The 20143-nt window shown below is 30.8% G+C and overlaps 1 long non-coding RNA gene across 1 annotated transcript; it reads right to left on the bottom strand.

Moving 5' to 3' along the window:
* Positions 1-7724: 7724 nt before the first annotated feature.
* Positions 7725-11437, bottom strand: LOC138204409 (uncharacterized). Its single transcript, XR_011178796.1, has 6 exons — positions 11082-11437; positions 10909-10977; positions 10180-10218; positions 9953-10027; positions 8470-9753; positions 7725-7772 (listed from the first exon to the last, which is right to left on the bottom strand). It is a non-coding gene; the product is annotated as an uncharacterized lncRNA (long non-coding RNA).
* Positions 11438-20143: the final 8706 nt, after the last annotated feature.

The raw sequence follows: 20143 nt of genomic DNA, 5'->3' as shown, positions 1-20143 counted from the left end.
ATGCTATAGTATGACTTTTTTCATATTTTGGACGACATGCTATAGTATGACTTTTTTTCATATTTTGGACGACATGGTATAGTATGACTTTTTTTTCATATTTTAGACGACATGCTATAGTCTGACTTTTTTTTCATATTTTCGACGACATGCTATAGTGTGACTTTTTTGTCGTCATATTTTAGACGACATGCTATAGTGTGACTTTTTTTTATAATATTTTAGACGACATGTTATAGTGTGACTTTTTTTGTCATATTTTAGACGACATGTTATAGTGTGACTTTTTTTGTCATATTTTAGACGACATATTATGGTATGACTTTTTTTCATATTTTAGACGACATGTTATAGTGTGACTTTTTTCATATTTTAGACGACATGTTATAGTATGACTTTTTTTTCATATTTTAGACGACATGCTATAGTGTGACTTTTTTTTCATATTTTAGACGACATGTTATAGTGTGACTTTTTTTCATATTTTAGACGACATGCTATAGTGTGACTTTTTTCATATTTTAGACGACATGTTATAGTATGACTTTTTTTTCATATTTTAGACGACATGCTATAGTGTGACTTTTTTTTCATATTTTAGACGACATGTTATAGTGTGACTTTTTTTCATATTTTAGACGACATGCTATAGTGTGACTTTTTTCATATTTTAGACGACACACTATAGTATGACTTTTTTCATATTTTGGACGACGTTATAGTATGACTTTTTTTCATATTTTAGACGACATGCTATAGTGTGACTTTTTTTTCATATTTTAGACGACATGCTATAATATGACTTTTTTTCATATTTTGGAAGACATGCTATAGTATGACTTTTTTTCATATTTTGGACGACATGGTATAGTATGACTTTTTTTTCATATTTTAGACGACATGCTATAGTCTGACTTATTTTTCATATTTTCGACGACATGCTATAGTGTGACTTTTTTGTCGTCATATTTTAGACGACATGCTATAGTGTGACTTTTTTTTATAATATTTTAGACGACATGTTATAGTGTGACTTTTTTTGTCATATTTTAGACGACATGTTATAGTGTGACTTTTTTTGTCATATTTTAGACGACATGTTATGGTATGACTTTTTTTCATATTTTAGACGACATGTTATAGTGTGACTTTTTTCATATTTTAGACGACACACTATAGTATGACTTTTTTCATATTTTAGACGACATGCTATAGTATGACTTTTTTCATATTTTAGACGACATGCTATAGTATGACTTTTTTTTTCATATTTTAGACGACATGTTATAGTGTGACTTTTTTTCATATTTTGAACGACATATTATAGTGTGACTTTTTTCATATTTTAGACGACACACTATAGTATGACTTTTTTCATATTTTAGACGACATGCTATAGTATGACTTTTTTCATATTTTAGACAACATGCTATAGTGTGACTTTTTTTCATATTTTAGACGACATGCTATAGTGTGACTTTTTTCATATTTTAGACGACACACTATAGTATGACTTTTTTCATATTTTAGACGACATGCTATAGTATGACTTTTTTCATATTTTAGACGACATGCTATAGTATGACTTTTTTTTTCATATTTTAGACGACATGTTATAGTGTGACTTTTTTTCATATTTTGAACGACATATTATAGTGTGACTTTTTTCATATTTTAGACGACATGTTATAGTATGACTTTTTTTTCATATTTTAGACGACATGCTATAGTGTGACTTTTTTTTCATATTTTAGACGACATGTTATAGTGTGACTTTTTTTCATATTTTAGACGACATGCTATAGTATGACTTTTTTCATATTTTGGACGACATGCTATAGTATGACTTTTTTTCATATTTTGGACGACATGGTATAGTATGACTTTTTTTTCATATTTTAGACGACATGCTATAGTCTGACTTTTTTTTCATATTTTCGACGACATGCTATAGTGTGACTTTTTTGTCGTCATATTTTAGACGACATGCTATAGTGTGACTTTTTTTTATAATATTTTAGACGACATGTTATAGTGTGACTTTTTTTGTCATATTTTAGACGACATGTTATAGTGTGACTTTTTTTGTCATATTTTAGACGACATATTATGGTATGACTTTTTTTCATATTTTAGACGACATGTTATAGTGTGACTTTTTTCATATTTTAGACGACATGTTATAGTATGACTTTTTTTTCATATTTTAGACGACATGCTATAGTGTGACTTTTTTTTCATATTTTAGACGACATGTTATAGTGTGACTTTTTTTCATATTTTAGACGACATGCTATAGTGTGACTTTTTTCATATTTTAGACGACATGTTATAGTATGACTTTTTTTTCATATTTTAGACGACATGCTATAGTGTGACTTTTTTTTCATATTTTAGACGACATGTTATAGTGTGACTTTTTTTCATATTTTAGACGACATGCTATAGTGTGACTTTTTTCATATTTTAGACGACACACTATAGTATGACTTTTTTCATATTTTGGACGACGTTATAGTATGACTTTTTTTCATATTTTAGACGACATGCTATAGTGTGACTTTTTTTTCATATTTTAGACGACATGCTATAATATGACTTTTTTTCATATTTTGGAAGACATGCTATAGTATGACTTTTTTTCATATTTTGGACGACATGGTATAGTATGACTTTTTTTTCATATTTTAGACGACATGCTATAGTCTGACTTTTTTTTCATATTTTCGACGACATGCTATAGTGTGACTTTTTTGTCGTCATATTTTAGACGACATGCTATAGTGTGACTTTTTTTTATAATATTTTAGACGACATGTTATAGTGTGACTTTTTTTGTCATATTTTAGACGACATGTTATAGTGTGACTTTTTTTGTCATATTTTAGACGACATGTTATGGTATGACTTTTTTTCATATTTTAGACGACATGTTATAGTGTGACTTTTTTTTATAATATTTTAGACGACATGTTATAGTGTGACTTTTTTTGTCATATTTTAGACGACATGTTATAGTGTGACTTTTTTTCATATTTTAGACGACATGTTATAGTATAATTTTTTTTATAATATTTTAGACGACATGCTATAGTGTGACTTTTTTTTATAATATTTTAGACGACATGTTATAGTGTGACTTTTTTTCATATTTTAGACGACATGTTATAGTATAATTTTTTTTATAATATTTTAGACGACATGCTATAGTGTGACTTTTTTTTGTCATATTTTAGACGACATGTTATAGTATGACTTTTTTTCATATTTTAGACGAAATGCTATAGTATGACTTTTTATAATATTTTAGACGACATGTTATAGTATGACTTTTTTTTAATAATATTTAAGACATGTTATAGTATGACTTTTTTTTCATATTTTAGACGACATGTTATAGTGTGACTTTTTTGTCATATTTTTGACGACATGCTATAGTATGACTTTTTTGTCATATTTTAGACGACATGCTATAGTATGACTTTTTTTTCATATATATACCACACGGTGGTGCAGTGGTTAGCACTGTCACCTCACAGCAAAAAAGGTTCTGGGTTCGAATCCGGTCCTGGGCCTTTCTGTGCGGAGTTTGCATGTTTTCCCTGTGCTTGCGTGGGTTCTCTCCGGGTTCTCCGGCTTCCTCCCATCATCCAAAAACATGCACCTCAGGTCAGGTCACCTGGCGCCGCGCTAGTGGCAGCCTGCTGCAGCATCTCCCCCCTGAGAGCCCCCCTGCTGTAGTGATGAAATTTCCCCTCGGGGATTGATAAAGTGTATCAAATCAAATCAATTAAAGAAATGTTTATTTTAAAGCAGTGGCAGCAGAGTGACTAAGTCGTGAGGTGGTTCCTGATTCGGATGACTTTACATCTCAGTCGTGACTTTTGTTGAACCCTTTGCTCTGCCACCGTTCAATTTTGTGCATTTCACTGGAAAAGATAACATGAAAAATATTTGAGTTAAAAAGAAAAAAATAATTATTTAAATGCTGCACCCTTTTCCGGAACGCACCTTAGTATATGCACACTAAACAATATTATTTAGGTTAGTAAGTACACAAAATGTTGTTGTTTTTCTCATTAGCTGCCATTTGACTTGCAACATCAAGTGAAGACTTCAGTTTCTTACCTCGGTGTCCTCTTTCTCAGGTCGTCGTGGGGGGAACCCCCTATCATTATCAACTGCCTCGATGGTACCGTTCCACTGATGGAAAAAAAATAAAAAATCAGCGACACTATAAATTGATGCAAGTCTGTTAATGTTGTCAATGTATCTTTAATTTATCTCCCACCTTTCCAGAAAACTTCATTATATGTCAGTCATTCCTTTACTTAATGAAAGTTAAATTGACATACCGTTACAGTCGCAGGATTTTCTCTGCTTGGTTTGATTACCTACAATAGGAGGACATTGCACTTTAACAGGAATGAATAAAGATATTTACCGAATGCAATTTTTGGAATTGTGTGTTTGTTTAATCCTGCTAGGTCGTCAACTTTGGCCTTCAAACAGAGCAGCAAAATAATCAAACTAACCTCTGCCATAGAACAAGCAGCAGTATGACATTGAAAATGAATACTAACTTCTCACACGCTAGGATGTGTCAGACAGAAACTGGAAAAAAAAACAAAAAACCTGCACTCAGATCACACTCTATATTTACATAATGAATAAACTGCCCCGTTGCTCTTTGTCTGTATGAGTTTGACTATGTTTTGGTTCTTTCACAGTCCTATGTTTAAAGAGGAAAATGTAAAGATTCATTGTTCAACAGATGTTTAACACTTGTATAAATGTGAAGAGCAGGTTTATTCCAGACTCTAGTGTCAAAATCAATACTTTTGTTTCACACCTGTTGTTATTATTAATAAAAACACTCATTCTTCCTAGAGATCCTGTAGATAGCTCAATATACATGCATAACAAATCGTGTTCCAGTAACAAATTTCTTTGTCTCTCTGCAGGAGCTCCCACCTAATCTTGTATTGGGAGATTAAATTTAATCTAAAACAATCAAACTCTCCACCATCGCAAAGAACAACCAACACTCAAAATAGTGAAGTTAGTCCCAAAAAGTATACAAACCTCTGAGGAGTTGGTTGTCCCGTTAAAGCCCCCTTCATTTTCCGTTGGGGTTGAGAGTCCTGGTGGCCACTGAAAATTCGAAATATAAATGATTTAATTTAGTCCAAAGTCATCACAGGGTTTACTGGAAAGGTCATTGATTAGTATTTTAATAAAGCAAACTTTTTTTTACATTGTCATCCAAATTTATAGCAGGATCATTTTGTGCCAGACAAATTCCAAACAACATCATCAGTATGAGCACTTTCATCTTGAAAATGAATTGGCCTTCTGTCTCCCCATAAACCTGCTTATTTGTAAAATGGTCAGGGGGTGGAGTTTGAATTCTGGGCTTCCCTTGTAGTTTAAAGTCCAACTCACTTGCAAACTTTTTTTCCCCAACCTTTTTTGTTGATTTCATCGATTGTATTCTAAAAGTTTTCTAATCTTCACATTTGTCCGCTAGGGCTGTCGCAATCAGGACATTTTAGTTGACATTTATTTGTAATTCAAATATATATAAGCCTAGTCATAGTTTAATAATGTGGCTTATGAAGAAGAATAGCCATTTATTTTCATTTAATATTGAAATATATGAATACAAATCCTGTGTGCTCTTTGGACATTTGGGGGAAAACAATGGCATAGGGTAGATATGACATAAGTTAACTACACAAAGCCTTTTACTGATATATATACAGAGAAATGACTGACAATGATAGATGCCAATAATCAAAATAAACAATGTACCATAGTGGTGCTAAGTCCTCCACTCAAGTTCTTTTAAATCTCAGCAGAAGAAATGGGTGCAATGAGACGACGTCATTAAATGAGCGTCAGTCAAATCTCGGCTAACCCTACATAGGCAGACAGAAGAGATATTTCTCAGACAAAGTCCATTTTGCATTGATGAGTTTGTTGTTTACGTTCCAGTTTGGCCACTCAAATATTTTTTTTAAGAGGAAAACTTGATTCAGGGACACAAGGAGTGTTTGGACAGTAAGGACACTGACTGACATTGGATTTTAAACACGTGTAGCTTTTATTTATTCACCCTGGAAAAATTCCACAGTTGGTCAGGTGGTAAAGTGCGGGTGCGTGTGGTGGCGGTCGTTGCCGTGGCGATGTCCTAAAACCACAGCAGGTGAACAGGAAAAAGAAGGCGGACCTGGGATAACGGTAGTGGGCTGAAATGACTTATCCTCACCGGAAAATCTCACATCCGAGTAGAATCGGGTTCATACCATAGTAAATGTCATATGGATGACTTACATTTTGGACGACGTGCTTTAGTATGAATGTTTTACATTTTGGACGACATGGTATAGTATGACTTTTTTTTCATATTTTAGACGACATGCTATAGTGTGACTTTTTTTTCATATTTTAGACGACATGCTATAATATGACTTTTTTTCATATTTTGGACGACACACTATAGTATGACTTTTTTCATATTTTAGACGACATGCCATAGTATGACTTTTTTTTCATATTTTGGACGACACACTATAGTATGACTTTTTTTCATATTTTGGACGACATGCTATAGTATGACTTTTTTACATATTTTGGACGACATGCTATAGTATGACTTTTTTTCATATTTTGGACGACATGCTATAGTATGACTTTTTTTTAATATTTTGGACGACACACTATAGTATGACTTTTTTCATATTTTAGACGACATGCTATAGTATGACTTTTTTCATATTTTAGACGACATGCTATAGTATGACTTTTTTTTCATATTTTAGACGACATGCTATAGTATGACTTTTTTTTCATATTTTAGACGACATGTTATAGTGTGACTTTTTTTCATATTTTGAACGACATGTTATAGTGTGACTTTTTTCATATTTTAGACGACATGTTATAGTATGACTTTTTTTTCATATTTTAGACGACATGCTATAGTGTGACTTTTTTTCATATTTTAGACGACATGTTATAGTGTGACTTTTTTTCATATTTTAGACGACATGCTATAGTGTGACTTTTTTCATATTTTAGACGACACACTATAGTATGACTTTTTTCATATTTTAGACGACATGCTATAGTATGACTTTTTTCATATTTTAGACGACATGCTATAGTATGACTTTTTTCATATTTTAGACGACATGCTATAGTATGACTTTTTTTTCATATTTTAGACGACATGTTATAGTGTGACTTTTTTTCATATTTTGGACGACACACTATAGTATGACTTTTTTCATATTTTAGACGACATGCCATAGTATGACTTTTTTTTCATATTTTGGACGACACACTATAGTATGACTTTTTTTTCATATTTTAGAAGACATGCTATAATATGACTTTTTTTTCATATTTTGGACGACACACTATAGTATGACTTTTTTCATATTTTAGACGACATGCTATAGTATGACTTTTTTTTTCATATTTTGGACGACATGGTATAGTATGACTTTTTTTTCATATTTTAGACGACATGCTATAGTATGACTTTTTTTCATATTTTGGACGACATGCTATAGTCTGACTTTTTTTTCATATTTTGAACGACATGTTATAGTGTGACTTTTTTTCATATTTTAGACGACATGCTATAATATGACTTTTTTTCATATTTTGGACGACATGCTATAGTATGACTTTTTTTCATATTTTGGACGACATGCTATAGTCTGACTTTTTTTTCATATTTTGGACGACACACTATAGTATGACTTTTTTCATATTTTAGACGACATGCTATAGTATGACTTTTTTTTCATATTTTAGACGACATGTTATAGTGTGACTTTTTTTCATATTTTGAACGACATGTTATAGTGTGACTTTTTTTCATATTTTAGACGACATGCTATAGTGTGACTTTTTTCATATTTTAGACGACACACTATAGTATGACTTTTTTCATATTTTGGACGACATGTTATAGTATGACTTTTTTTCATATTTTAGACGACATGTTACAGTGTGACTTTTTTTCATATTTTAGACGACATGTTATAGTGTGACTTTTTTTCATATTTTAGACGACATGCTATAGTATGACTTTTTTTTCATATTTTAGACGACATGCTATAATATGACTTTTTTTCATATTTTGGACGACATGCTATAGTGTGACTTTTTTCATATTTTAGACGACATATGTGTGGCTTTAAAAGAACAATAAACTGTAAACAAAAACATATTGAAAAGTCTTTTTTTTTTTTTGTCCCTTAGTTGTAAAAGTGGTCGAAGCTTGTGAAGGAATATGTATGACTTTTTTTTTCATATTTTGGACGACATGGTATAGTATGACTTTTTTTTCATATTTTAGACGACATGCTATAGTCTGACTTTTTTTTCATATTTTGAACGACATGTTATAGTGTGACTTTTTTTCATATTTTGGACGACATGCTATAGTGTGACTTTTTTTCATATTTTAGACGACATGCTATAGTATGACTTTTTTTTTCATATTTTAGACGACATGTTATGGTATGACTTTTTTTTTCATATTTTAGACGACATGTTATAGTGTGACTTTTTTTTATAATATTTTAGACGACATGTTATAGTGTGACTTTTTTTCATATTTTAGACGACATGTTATAGTATAATTTTTTTTATAATATTTTAGACGACATGCTACAGTGTGACTTTTTTTTATAATATTTTAGACGACATGTTATAGTGTGACTTTTTTTTCATATTTTAGACGACATGTTATAGTATAATTTTTTTTATAATATTTTAGACGACATGCTATAGTGTGACTTTTTTTGTCATATTTTAGACGACATGTTATAGTATGACTTTTTTTCATATTTTAGACGAAATGCTATAGTGTGACTTTTTATAATATTTTAGACGACATGTTATAGTATGACTTTTTTTTCATATTTTAGACGACATGCTATAGTATGACTTTTTTGTCATATTTTAGACGAAATGCTATAGTATGACTTTTTATAATATTTTAGACGACATGCTATAGTATGACTTTTTTTTCATATTTTAGACGACATGCTATAGTATGACTTTTTTGTCATATTTTAGACGAAATGCTATAGTATGACTTTTTATAATATTTTAGACGACATGTTATAGTATGACTTTTTTTCATATTTTAGACGAAATGCTATAGTATGACTTTTTATAATATTTTAGACGACATGTTATAGTATGACTTTTTTTTCATATTTTAGACGACATGCTATAGTATGACTTTTTTGTCATATTTTAGACGATATGCTATAGTATGACTTTTTTTTCATATATATACCACACGGTGGTGCAGTGGTTAGCACTGTCACCTCACAGCAAAAAAGGTTCTGGGTTCGAATCCGGTCCTGGGCCTTTCTGTGCGGAGTTTGCATGTTTTCCCTGTGCTTGCGTGGGTTCTCTCCGGGTTCTCCGGCTTCCTCCCATCATCCAAAAACATGCACCTCAGGTCAGGTCACCTGGCGCCGCGCTAGTGGCAGCCTGCTGCAGCATCTCCCCCCTGAGAGCCCCCCTGCTGTAGTGATGAAATTTCCCCTCGGGGATTAATAAAGTGTATCAAATCAAATCAATTAAAGAAATGTTTATTTTAAAGCAGTGGCAGCAGAGTGACTAAGTCGTGAGGTGGTTCCTGATTCGGATGACTTTACATCTCAGTCGTGACTTTTGTTGAACCCTTTGCTCTGCCACCGTTCAATTTTGTGCATTTCACTGGAAAAGATAACATGAAAAATATTTGAGTTAAAAAGAAAAAAATAATTATTTAAATGCTGCACCCTTTTCCGGAACGCACCTTAGTATATGCACACTAAACAATATTATTTAGGTTATTAAGTACACAAAATGTTGTTGTTTTTCTCATTAGCTGCCATTTGACTTGCAACATCAAGTGAAGACTTCAGTTTCTTACCTCGGTGTCCTCTTTCTCAGGTCGTCATGGGGGGAACCCCATATCATTATCAACTGCCTCGATGGTACCGTTCCACTGATGGAAAAAAAAAAAAAAATCAGCGACACTATAAATTGATGCAAGTCTGTTAATGTTGTCAATGTATCTTTAATTTATCTCCCACCTTTCCAGAAAACTTCATTATATGTCAGTCATTCCTTTACTTAATGAAAGTTAAATTGACATACCGTTACAGTCGCAGGATTTTCTCTGCTTGGTTTGATTACCTACAATAGGAGGACATTGCACTTTAACAGGAATGAATAAAGATATTTACCGAATGCAATTTTTGGAATTGTGTGTTTGTTTAATCCTGCTAGGTCGTCAACTTTGGCCTTCAAACAGAGCAGCAAAATAATCAAACTAACCTCTGCCATAGAACAAGCAGCAGTATGACATTGAAAATGAATACTAACTTCTCACACGCTAGGATGTGTCAGACAGAAACTGGAAAAAAAACAAAAAACCTGCACTCAGATCACACTCTATATTTACATAATGAATAAACTGCCCCGGTGCTCTTTGTCTGTATGAGTTTGACTATGTTTTGGTTCTTTCACAGTCCTATGTTTAAAGAGGAAAATGTAAAGATTCATTGTTCAACAGATGTTTAACACTTGTATAAATGTGAAGAGCAGGTTTATTCCAGACTTTAGTGTCAAAATCAATACTTTTGTTTCACACCTGTTGTTATTATTAATAAAAACACTCATTCTTCCTAGAGATCCTGTAGATAGCTCAATATACATGCATAACAAATCGTGTTCCAGTAACAAATTTCTTTGTCTCTCTGCAGGAGCTCCCACCTAATCTTGTATTGGGAGATTAAATTTAATCTAAAACAATCAAACTCTCCACCATCGCAAAGAACAACCAACACTCAAAATAGTGAAGTTAGTCCCAAAAAGTATACAAACCTCTGAGGAGTTGGTTGTCCCGTTAAAGCCCCCTTCATTTTCCGTTGGGGTTGTGAGTCCTGGTGGCCACTGAAAATTCGAAATATAAATGATTTAATTTAGTCCAAAGTCATCACAGGGTTTACTGGAAAGGTCATTGATTAGTATTTTAATAAAGTAAACTTTTTTTTTACATTGTCATTCAAATTTATAATAGCAGCATTTTGTGCCAGACAAATTCCAAACAACATCATCAGTATGAGCACTTTCATCTTGAAAATGAATTGGCCTTCTGTCTCCCCATAAACCTGCTTATTTGTAAAATGGTCAGGGGGTGGAGTTTGAATTCTGGGCTTCCCTTGTAGTTTAAAGTCCAACTCACTTGCAAACTTTTTTTCCCCAACCTTTTTTGTTGATTTCATCGATTGTATTCTAAAAGTTTTCTAATCTTCACATTTGTCCGCTAGGGCTGTCGCAATCAGGACATTTTAGTTGACATTTATTTGTAATTCAAATATATATAAGCCTAGTCATAGTTTAATAATGTGGCTTATGAAGAAGAATAGCCATTTATTTTCATTTAATATTGAAATATATGAATACAAATCCTGTGTGCTCTTTGGACATTTGGGGGAAAACAATGGCATAGGGTAGATATGACATAAGTTAACTACACAAAGCCTTTTACTGATATATATACAGAGAAATGACTGACAATGATAGATGCCAATAATCAAAATAAACAATGTACCATAGTGGTGCTAAGTCCTCCACTCAAGTTCTTTTAAATCTCAGCAGAAGAAATGGGTGCAATGAGACGACGTCATTAAATGAGCGTCAGTCAAATCTCGGCTAACCCTACATAGGCAGACAGAAGAGATATTTCTCAGACAAAGTCCATTTTGCATTGATGAGTTTGTTGTTTACGTTCCAGTTTGGCCACTCAAATATTTTTTTTAAGAGGAAAACTTGATTCAGGGACACAAGGAGTGTTTGGACAGTAAGGACACTGACTGACATTGGATTTTAAACACGTGTAGCTTTTATTTATTCACCCTGGAAAAATTCCACAGTTGGTCAGGTGGTAAAGTGCGGGTGCGTGTGGTGGCGGTCGTTGCCGTGGCGATGTCCTAAAACCACAGCAGGTGAACAGGAAAAAGAAGGCGGACCTGGGATAACGGTAGTGGGCTGAAATGACTTATCCTCACCGGAAAATCTCACATCCGAGTAGAATCGGGTTCATACCATAGTAAATGTCATATGGATGACTTACATTTTGGACAACGTGCTATAGTATGACTTTTTTTTCATATTTTAGACGACATGCTATAGTGTGACTTTTTTTCATATTTTGGACGACATGCTATAGTATGACTTTTTTTTCATATTTTAGACGACATGCTATAGTGTGACTTTTTTTTGTCATATTTTAGACGACATGTTATAGTATGACTTTTTGTAATATTTTGGACGACATGTTATAGTGTGACTTTTTTTTTCATATTTTAGACGACATGCTATAGTATGACTTTTTTTTCATATTTTGGACGACATGCTATAGTGTGACTTTTTTTTCATATTTTGGACGACATGCTATAGTGTGACTTTTTTTTCATATTTTAGACGACATGCTATAGTATGACTTTTTTTTCATATTTTAGACGACATGCTATAGTGTGACTTTTTTATCATATTTTAGACGACATGCTATAGTGTGACTTTTTTTTCATATTTTGGACGACATGTTATAGCGTGACTTTTTTTTTCATATTTTAGACGACATGCTATAGTGTGACTTTTTTTCATATTTTGGACGACATGCTATAGTATGACTTTTTTTTCATATTTTAGACGACATGCTATAGTGTGACTTTTTTTTGTCATATTTTAGACGACATGTTATAGTATGACTTTTTGTAATATTTTGGACGACATGTTATAGTGTGACTTTTTTTTCATATTTTAGACGACATGCTATAGTATGACTTTTTTTTCATATTTTGGACGACATGCTATAGTGTGACTTTTTTTTCATATTTTAGACGACATGCTATAGTATGACTTTTTTTTCATATTTTAGACGACATGCTATAGTGTGACTTTTTTATCATATTTTAGACGACATGCTATAGTGTGACTTTTTTTTCATATTTTAGACGACATGCTATAGTATGACTTTTTTTTCACATTTTAGACGACATGTTATAGTGTGACTTTTTTTTCATATTTTGGACGACATGCTATAGTGTGACTTTTTTTCATATTTTGGACGACATGATATAGTGTGACTTTTTTTCATATTTTAGACGACATGCTATAGTGTGACTTTTTTTTCATATTTTGGACGACATGCTATAGTGTGACTTTTTTTCATATTTTGGACGACATGCTATAGTGTGACTTTTTTTCATATTTTAGACGACATGCTATAGTGTGACTTTTTTTCATATTTTGGACGACATGCTATAGTGTGACTTTTTTTCATATTTTAGACGACATGCTATAGTGTGACTTTTTTTTCATATTTTGGACGACATGCTATAGTGTGACTTTTTTATCATATTTTAGACGACATGCTATAGTATGACTTTTTTTTCATATTTTAGACGACATGCTATAGTGTGACTTTTTTATCATATTTTAGACGACATGCTATAGTATGACTTTTTTTTCATATTTTAGACGACATGCTATAGTGTGACTTTTTTTCATATTTTGGACGACATGCTATAGTGTGACTTTTTTATCATATTTTAGACGACATGCTATAGTATGACTTTTTTTTCATATTTTAGACGACATGCTATAGTGTGACTTTTTTTTCATATTTTAGACGACATGCTATAGTATGACTTTTTTTTCATATTTTAGACGACATGCTATAGTGTGACTTTTTTTTCATATTTTAGACGACATGCTATAGTATGACTTTTTTTTCATATTTTAGACGACATGCTATAGTATGACTTTTTTTTCATATTTTAGACGACATGCTATAGTGTGACTTTTTTTTCATATTTTAGACGACATGCTATAGTGTGACTTTTTTATCACATTTTAGACGACATGTTATAGTATGACTTTTTTTTCATATTTTGGACGACATGCTATAGTGTGACTTTTTTTCATATTTTAGACGACATGCTATAGTGTGACTTTTTTTCATATTTTAGACGACATGCTATAGTGTGACTTTTTTTTCATATTTTGGACGACATGCTATAGTATGACTTTTTTTCATATTTTGGACGACATGCTATAGTCTGACTTTTTTTCATATTTTAGACGACATGCTATAGTCTGACTTTTTTTTCATATTTTAGACGACATGCTATAGTATGACTTTTTTTTCATATTTTAGACGACATGCTATAGTATGACTTTTTTTTCATATTTTAGACGACATGTTATAGTGTGACTTTTTTTCATATTTTAGACGACATGCTATAGTGTGACTTTTTGTTGTCATATTTTAGACGACATGTTATAGTATGACTTTTTTTTCATATTTTCGACGACATGTTATAGTGTGACTTTTTTTTCATATTTTAGACGACATGCTATAGTATGACTTTTTTTTCATATTTTGGACGACATGTTATAGTGTGACTTTTTTTTCATATTTTAGACGACATGCTATAGTGTGAATTTTTTTTCATATTTTGGACGACATGCTATAGTGTGACTTTTTTTTCATATTTTAGACGACATGCTATAGTATGACTTTTTGTAATATTTTGGACGACATGTTATAGTGTGACTTTTTTATCATATTTTAGACGACATGCTATAGTGTGACTTTTTTTTCATATTTTAGACGACATGCTATAGTATGACTTTTTTTCATATTTTAGACGACATGCTATAGTGACTTTTTTTTCATATTTTAGACGACATGCTATAGTATGACTTTTTTATCATATTTTAGACGACATGCTATAGTGTGACTTTTTTATCATATTTTAGACGACATGCTATAGTATGACTTTTTTTTCATATTTTAGACGACATGCTATAGTGTGACTTTTTTATCATATTTTAGACGACATGCTATAGTGTGACTTTTTTATCATATTTTAGACGACATGCTATAGTATGACTTTTTTTTCATATTTTAGACGACATGCTATAGTATGACTTTTTTTTCATATTTTAGACGACATGCTATAGTATGACTTTTTTTTCATATTTTAGACGACATGCTATAGTGTGACTTTTTTATCATATTTTAGACGACATGCTATAGTGTGACTTTTTTTTCATATTTTAGACGACATGCTATAGTGTGACTTTTTTATCATATTTTAGACGACATGCTATAGTGTGACTTTTTTATCATATTTTAGACGACATGCTATAGTATGACTTTTTTTTCATATTTTAGACGACATGCTATAGTGTGACTTTTTTATCATATTTTAGACGACATGCTATAGTGTGACTTTTTTTTCATATTTTAGACGACATGCTATAGTATGACTTTTTTTTCATATTTTAGACGACATGCTATAGTATGACTTTTTTTTCATATTTTAGACGACATGCTATAGTGTGACTTTTTTTTCATATTTTAGACGACATGCTATAGTCTGACTTTTTTTTCATATTTTAGACGACATGCTATAGTATGACTTTTTTTTCATATTTTAGACGACATGCTATAGTATGACTTTTTTTTCATATTTTAGACGACATGCTATAGTATGACTTTTTTTTCATATTTTAGACGACATGTTATAGTGTGACTTTTTTTCATATTTTAGACGACATGCTATAGTGTGACTTTTTTTTGTCATATTTTAGACGACATGTTATAGTATGACTTTTTTTTCATATTTTCGACGACATGTTATAGTGTGACTTTTTTTTCATATTTTAGACGACATGCTATAGTATGACTTTTTTTTCATATTTTAGACGACATGCTATAGTGTGACTTTTTTATCATATTTTAGACGACATGCTATAGTGTGACTTTTTTATCATATTTTAGACGACATGCTATAGTATGACTTTTTTTTCATATTTTAGACGACATGCTATAGTGTGACTTTTTTATCATATTTTAGACGACATGCTATAGTGTGACTTTTTTTTCATATTTTAGACGACATGCTATAGTATGACTTTTTTTTCATATTTTAGACGACATGCTATAGTATGACTTTTTTTTCATATTTTAGACGACATGCTATAGTGTGACTTTTTTTTCATATTTTAGACGACATGCTATAGTCTGACTTTTTTTTCATATTTTAGACGACATGCTATAGTATGACTTTTTTTTCATATTTTAGACGACATGCTATAGTATGACTTTTTTTTCATATTTTAGACGACATGCTATAGTATGACTTTTTTTTCATATTTTAGACGACATGTTATAGTGTGACTTTTTTTCATATTTTAGACGACATGCTATAGTGTGACTTTTTTTTGTCATATTTTAGACGACATGTTATAGTATGACTTTTTTTTCATATTTTCGACGACATGTTATAGTGTGACTTTTTTTTCATATTTTAGACGACATGCTATAGTATGACTTTTTTTTCATATTTTGGACGACATGTTATAGTGTGACTTTTTTTTCATATTTTAGACGACATGCTATAGTGTGAATTTTTTTTCATATTTTGGACGACATGCTATAGTGTGACTTTTTTTTCATATTTTAGACGACATGCTATAGTATGACTTTTTGTAATATTTTGGACGACATGTTATAGTGTGACTTTTTTTATCATATTTTAGACGACATGCTATAGTGTGACTTTTTTTTCATATTTTAGACGACATGCTATAGTATGACTTTTTTTTCATATTTTAGACGACATGCTATAGTGACTTTTTTTTCATATTTTAGACGACATGCTATAGTATGACTTTTTTATCATATTTTAGACGACATGCTATAGTGTGACTTTTTTATCATATTTTAGACGACATGCTATAGTATGACTTTTTTTTCATATTTTAGACGACATGCTATAGTGTGACTTTTTTATCATATTTTAGACGACATGCTATAGTGTGACTTTTTTATCATATTTTAGACGACATGCTATAGTATGACTTTTTTTTCATATTTTAGACGACATGCTATAGTATGACTTTTTTTTCATATTTTAGACGACATGCTATAGTATGACTTTTTTATCATATTTTAGACGACATGCTATAGTGTGACTTTTTTTTCATATTTTAGACGACATGCTATAGTGTGACTTTTTTTTGTCATATTTTAGACGACATGTTATAGTATGACTTTTTGTAATATTTTGGACGACATGTTATAGTGTGACTTTTTTATCATATTTTAGACGACATGCTATAGTGTGACTTTTTTTTCATATTTTAGACGACATGCTATAGTATGACTTTTTTTTCATATTTTAGACGACATGCTATAGTGTGACTTTTTTATCATATTTTAGACGACATGCTATAGTGTGACTTTTTTATCATATTTTAGACGACATGCTATAGTATGACTTTTTTTTCATATTTTAGACGACATGCTATAGTATGACTTTTTTTTCATATTTTAGACGACATGCTATAGTATGACTTTTTTTTCATATTTTAGACGACATGCTATAGTGTGACTTTTTTATCATATTTTAGACGACATGCTATAGTGTGACTTTTTTTTCATATTTTAGACGACATGCTATAGTGTGACTTTTTTATCATATTTTAGACGACATGCTATAGTGTGACTTTTTTATCATATTTTAGACGACATGCTATAGTATGACTTTTTTTTCATATTTTAGACGACATGCTATAGTGTGACTTTTTTATCATATTTTAGACGACATGCTATAGTGTGACTTTTTTTTCATATTTTAGACGACATGCTATAGTATGACTTTTTTTTCATATTTTAGACGACATGCTATAGTATGACTTTTTTTTCATATTTTAGACGACATGCTATAGTGTGACTTTTTTTTCATATTTTAGACGACATGCTATAGTGTGACTTTTTTTTCATATTTTAGACGACATGCTATAGTCTGACTTTTTTTTCATATTTTAGACGACATGCTATAGTATGACTTTTTTTTCATATTTTAGACGACATGCTATAGTATGACTTTTTTTTCATATTTTCGACGACATGTTATAGTGTGACTTTTTTTTCATATTTTCGACGACATGTTATAGTGTGACTTTTTTTTCATATTTTAGACGACATGCTATAGTATGACTTTTTTTTCATATTTTGGACGACATGTTATAGTGTGACTTTTTTTTCATATTTTAGACGACATGCTATAGTGTGAATTTTTTTTCATATTTTGGACGACATGCTATAGTGTGACTTTTTTTTCATATTTTAGACGACATGCTATAGTATGACTTTTTGTAATATTTTGGACGACATGTTATAGTGTGACTTTTTTATCATATTTTAGACGACATGCTATAGTGTGACTTTTTTTTCATATTTTAGACGACATGCTATAGTATGACTTTTTTTTCATATTTTAGACGACATGCTATAGTGACTTTTTTTTCATATTTTAGACGACATGCTATAGTATGACTTTTTTATCATATTTTAGACGACATGCTATAGTGTGACTTTTTTATCATATTTTAGACGACATGCTATAGTATGACTTTTTTTTCATATTTTAGACGACATGCTATAGTATGACTTTTTTATCATATTTTAGACGACATGCTATAGTATGACTTTTTTTTCATATTTTAGACGACATGCTATAGTATGACTTTTTTATCATATTTTAGACGACATGTTATAGTATGACTTTTTTATCATATTTTAGACGACATGTTATAGTGTGACTTTTTTATCATATTTTAGACGACATGCTATAGTGTGACTTTTTTATCATATTTTAGACGACATGCTATAGTATGACTTTTTTTTCATATTTTAGACGACATGCTATAGTATGACTTTTTTTTCATATTTTAGACGACATGCTATAGTATGACTTTTTTATCATATTTTAGACGACATGCTATAGTGTGACTTTTTTTTCATATTTTAGACGACATGCTATAGTGTGACTTTTTTTTGTCATATTTTAGACGACATGTTATAGTATGACTTTTTGTAATATTTTGGACGACATGTTATAGTGTGACTTTTTTATCATATTTTAGACGACATGCTATAGTGTGACTTTTTTTTCATATTTTAGACGACATGCTATAGTATGACTTTTTTTTCATATTTTGGACGACATGCTATAGTGTGACTTTTTTTTCATATTTTAGACGACATGCTATAGTGTGACTTTTTTATCATATTTTAGACGACATGCTATAGTGTGACTTTTTTATCATATTTTAGACGACATGCTATAGTGTGACTTTTTTTTCATATTTTAGACGACATGCTATAGTGTGACTTTTTTATCATATTTTAGACGACATGCTATAGTGTGACTTTTTTATCATATTTTAGACGACATGCTATAGTATGACTTTTTTTTCATATTTTAGACGACATGCTATAGTGTGACTTTTTTATCATATTTTAGACGACATGCTATAGTGTGACTTTTTTTCATATTTTAGACGACATGCTATAGTGTGACTTTTTTTCATATTTTAGACGACATGCTATAGTGTGACTTTTTTTTCATATTTTGGACGACATGCTATAGTATGACTTTTTTTCATATTTTGGACGACATGCTATAGTGTGACTTTTTTTTCATATTTTGGACGACATGCTATAGTATGACTTTTTTTTCATATTTTAGACGACATGCTATAGTGTGACTTTTTTTTTCATATTTTAGACGACATGCTATAGTATGACTTTTTGTAATATTTTGGACGACATGTTATAGTGTGACTTTTTTATCATATTTTAGACGACATGCTATAGTGTGACTTTTTTTTCATATTTTAGACGACATGCTATAGTATGACTTTTTTTTCATATTTTAGACGACATGCTATAGTATGACTTTTTTATCATATTTTAGACGACATGCTATAGTGTGACTTTTTTTTCATATTTTAGACGACATGCTATAGTGTGACTTTTTTTTGTCATATTTTAGACGACATGTTATAGTATGACTTTTTGTAATATTTTGGACGACATGTTATAGTGTGACTTTTTTATCATATTTTAGACGACATGCTATAGTGTGACTTTTTTTTCATATTTTAGACGACATGCTATAGTATGACTTTTTTTTCATATTTTGGACGACATGCTATAGTATGACTTTTTTTTCATATTTTAGACGACATGCTA

Source organism: Embiotoca jacksoni, unplaced genomic scaffold, assembly GCF_022577435.1.
Source record: "Embiotoca jacksoni isolate LCO1_2020_lvr unplaced genomic scaffold, fEmbJac1.0.p SCAF_25, whole genome shotgun sequence".
Classification (NCBI taxonomy): Eukaryota; Metazoa; Chordata; class Actinopteri; family Embiotocidae; genus Embiotoca; species Embiotoca jacksoni.
This window is presented reverse-complemented; position numbering and strand designations above follow the sequence as displayed.